The sequence below is a fragment of the Bos mutus genome, chromosome 15 (assembly GCF_027580195.1).
Source record: "Bos mutus isolate GX-2022 chromosome 15, NWIPB_WYAK_1.1, whole genome shotgun sequence".
Taxonomy (NCBI): domain Eukaryota; kingdom Metazoa; phylum Chordata; class Mammalia; order Artiodactyla; family Bovidae; genus Bos; species Bos mutus.
In genome coordinates this window covers 33,102,850-33,107,062 of record NC_091631.1, presented here as the reverse complement: position 1 = coordinate 33,107,062, position 4,213 = coordinate 33,102,850, and the positions used below count along the sequence as shown (strand labels likewise).

The window sequence follows — 4,213 nt, the reverse complement described above, 5'->3', positions numbered from 1 at the left end:
AAAGATTGGGTAAACAGAGAAGTAGACTGTGATGCAGGTGTGAGAGGGCCTCAGTCAACTGACTCAGAGCTCTAGAGGGGATAGAATAACATCTTTCTCCACATGACACAAGGATATGAGAGGTTGTTGACACCGGTGCATATATATGACACTGGAAAGCCAGAGACAAGAATTCCCATGGATATCACGGATATTTTGCTATGGCACTCAACCTAATCTCACAAATTGATACTTTCCCACATATTTGTTAATAAAAATACCTAAAGAGGAAAAATCAGATTGATGAACTTAAGCTATATAAGCAGTATATATTATAAGGCTATAATAATTAACACAGTGTAGTACAGGAAAAAGAAAAAAAAGATTATTAAAAAGAAGAGAGAGTTGAAAGATAAGCCTACATGTATATGAACACAAAGCAGTGTGGGAAAGAGCAGTCTTTTTTCTAAAAGGTAGAAGATCTATAGGCTGCCCACAGGCAAAAGTAAACCTTGATCCCTAGCCACATAAAAGTCATTTTGAGAGTAATTGTGAAAGGTTAAAAACAGTAAAAGCTCTAAATGATAGCACAGAAGAATATATTCATAACCTTGGGGTAAATGAAAATTTCTTAAATATCTCATAAAAAAGGACTAAATGTAAAGGAAATGATTAATAAAACTGGATTATTTTTTACCTAAAATTTTTCATTTCTCTTTAGTAAATATTGCATGGACACTCCAGTGTTCATTGCAGTACTATTTAAAAAAGCCAAGACATGGAAGCAACGTAAATGTTCATTGACAGATGAATGGATAAAGAAGATGTGGTGTGTATATACAATGGGATATTACTTAGCCATAAAGAGAACAAAATAATGCCATTTGCAGTGACATGGATGGACTTAGAAATTGTCATGCTGAGTGAGGTAAGTCAGAGAAAGACAAATGTCATATGAATCACTTATGTGTGGACTCTAAAAAAGGCTACAAATGAACTTATCTACAAAACAGAAATAGAGTTACAAATGTAAAAAATAAACTTATGGTTACCTGGGAGGGGTTGGGAGGGATAAATTGAAAGATTGGGATTGACACAAGTAAACTACTGTATATAAAATGAATGACTAATAAGGACCTAGGGTATAGCACAGGGAACTTTATTCAATACTTTGTAATGTCCTATATGGAACATTAGAATCTAAAAATAAGTGGATATATATGTATATATAACAGATTCACTCTACTGTACACCTGAAATTAAGACAAGTTGGAAATCACTTATGTTGTTCAGTCACCAAGTTATGTCCAACTCTTTGTGACCCCATGAAACACATGGACCCCACTCCAGGATTCCCTGTCCCTCACCATCTCCTGGAGTTTGTCCAAGTTCAATTATACCCCAATAAAAATTAAAAAAAAATTCAGGCATGGAGTTGCTGAGTTATGTGGTAATCATATGTTTAATTTTATTAAAATGCATCTACCAAATTGTTTTCCAAAGTGGTTCTACCATTCTACATTGTTACCAGCAATTTGAGTGTTCCAGTTGCTTTGTATCCTCATCAGCACTTGGTATGTGTGTGTGTTAGTTGCTTAGTTGTGTCCGACTCTTGCAACCCCATAGACTGTGCCCACCAGGCCCCTCTGTCCATGGAATTCTCCAGGCAAGAACACTGGAGTGGATTGCCATTTCCTTCTCCAAAAGGAACTAGAGAAAGAAAGAAAGTGAAGTTGCTCACTTGTGTCCAACTCTTTGTGACCCCATGGACTGTAGCCTACCAGGCTCCTCCATCCATGGAATTTTCCAGGTAGGAGTACTAGAGTGGGTTGCCATTTCCTTCTCCAGCACTTGATATGGTCAGTGTTAATTTTAGCCATCCTAATATGTCTATCATTGTAAGTTATTATGGTTTTAATTTGCATTTCTTCTATGACTAATGGTACTGAACATCTTTTAATATGCTTCTGAACTTGTTGGCTCTCCATAAATCTTCCTTTGAAAAGTGTTCAAATATTTTTTACAGTTTGTGAGTTGTCTTATTATTTCTCTGTATAATTTCTTTACATAATCTGGATTCAAATCCTTTCTCAGACCCATGCAGTGCAAATATATTCACCAAGTCTGCAACTTACCTTTTATTTTTATTTATTTTGCAGAGTCACTGAGCTTTATGGTTCCATTTGGCCCCAAAACACACTTTTATTGGCCTCAAGTTATCTTTTCAAAAATAACTAAGCATGTGAATTTGAACGTTCCCCACCCCCAGGGGCCTTCCACCATTCGGTTCCTTCCAGGAGCTCCAAAGCGGAAGTTGAGTCTGTCCCACTCGGGTCGTTGTGAAGTGGCTCTGCTTCCTGGGGTCGGGGATAGGGGTGAGGTTCTGATGTGAATGACGGTGATGTGCCAGCACAGGGGCTCTGCTGGTGGCCGTCACATGGTTGCACAGGATGAGTTTTATATCCTGGCCATTTTATAGAAGACTTTCAACTGTATTCCCAGCACTTCAGATTTGGACACCAGGTCATCGAGCTTCCCGCCTCGCTAATAAAGACTGCATGGTGTTGTGTAGAATGATGTTTCTGCACATCTGCACTGGTCTCATTCAGTTCAGCCTGCACTTTAGTCATGGAGTCAGCTTCTTGGGGGTTCTGGTGTCTACTGAGGTGACTGTCCAGGCCTGTGTACTGGATGGTATAGGGGGATCCAACTGGCCAGTCTATCCTGTGGACCTGCTTGGAGAATTCGTCTAGTACCTTCTCTAGCAAGGTAAAAGACTCCCAGGATGGATGTTCACTGTCAGCAATGACCACTTCTGCAAGACTGTCATTTCTCACGAAGACATAGCACAGATACTCTTGTTCCACAGAAGTTTGGCTATCTTTTGCAGAGCACTCCACAATCAGGATCCCCTGGAGAAAGAAATAACAACCTACTCCAGTGTTCTTGCCTGGAGAATCCCATGGACAGAAGAGCCTGACAGGCTACAGCCCATGGGGTTGCAAGACTCAGACACGACTTAGCGACTAAACCACCACCACCACCACCAGCCATCCAATCAGTTGGCTTGTGAAGGCGGTGAATTCCTAAACGCTGGACCTCTGGAAGAAGCTGAAAGAGGACACATCGTATGTGGCTTTGAGCACTGCCTTGGACTCGCCTTTGTACAGACACTTAGGCTGTACAGCTTCATGGCGCCGTGCCCTCAGGCCGGCCGCCCACCTGGTGGCGGCCTGGGCTCACAGGGAGCAGCATGGTGCCGCCCCTTGAGGGGCTGACGGGTCAGCCACCTGCTTCCTTCTGCCTTTTATTTCTAAATGATGTCTTCTGATGAGCAGATTTTAAAATTTTGGTAAATTCTAATATATCAATTTTTATTTTATAGTTTGAAATAAAATTATAAAATAAAGCTAATGAACTATGCTGTGCTGTGATTAGTCACTAAGTCATGTCTGACTGTTTGCAACCCCACGAAATGCCCCACTAGGCTCCTCTGTCCATGGGGTTCTCCAGGCAAGAATACTTGAGTGGTTTGCCATGCCCTGATCCAGGGGATCTTCCAAAACCAGGAATTGAACCCAGGTCTCCCACATTGTGGGAGGTTTCTTTACTGTCTGCGCCACCAGGGAATCCATTTTTTATTTTATAGCTTAAAATAAAACTATAAACTTATAAAATAAAACTAATAAACTATAGTTTAAAATAAAATACATTTTGTGTCCTATTGAAGAAATTTTTGGTTAACATAAAGTTGCAAAGATTTTATCCTATTTTTTTTTCCTAGAAAATTCATAATTTTAGCTTTTACATTGTCTTAAAATTTTTGGATTACCTCGTTCAGAGGATGTGACTGCTGATTGATTCCTGAGCTGGACCTGGGCAATCAGGATCCTCATTCCCTCCCTGTCCTTGGAATGGGTGTACCACCCACCATTCCCACAGCCAGACCCATTTTCAAGGATGCAGCTGAAGAGAGAGTCATATGTTGTTGAGACCATCTGAGTGAATCCATTTAAGATCTCTCTATAAATTCCTAAGATTCTAGCTGGTGGTGTGAAGATTTACTCATCTTGTGGGTGCCCAAGACAAGCCTCCTAAGTAAATTCCCCTGCTTATTATACTTGCCATTTATCTGGGGTGGTCTGTGTCTTCAATTTCTACTTTGTCTCCATGGAGGAAGTTTATATTTTGTATATGAATATTCAGTTGTTTCAATACCCTTTATTGAAAAGTT

At 40.2% G+C, this 4,213-nt stretch overlaps 1 pseudogene; it reads right to left on the bottom strand.

Moving 5' to 3' along the window:
* Positions 1 to 2,412: 2,412 nt before the first annotated feature.
* Positions 2,413 to 3,172, bottom strand: LOC102268039 (synaptobrevin homolog YKT6-like; annotated as a pseudogene).
* Between the last annotated feature and the right edge of the window lie 1,041 nt (positions 3,173 to 4,213).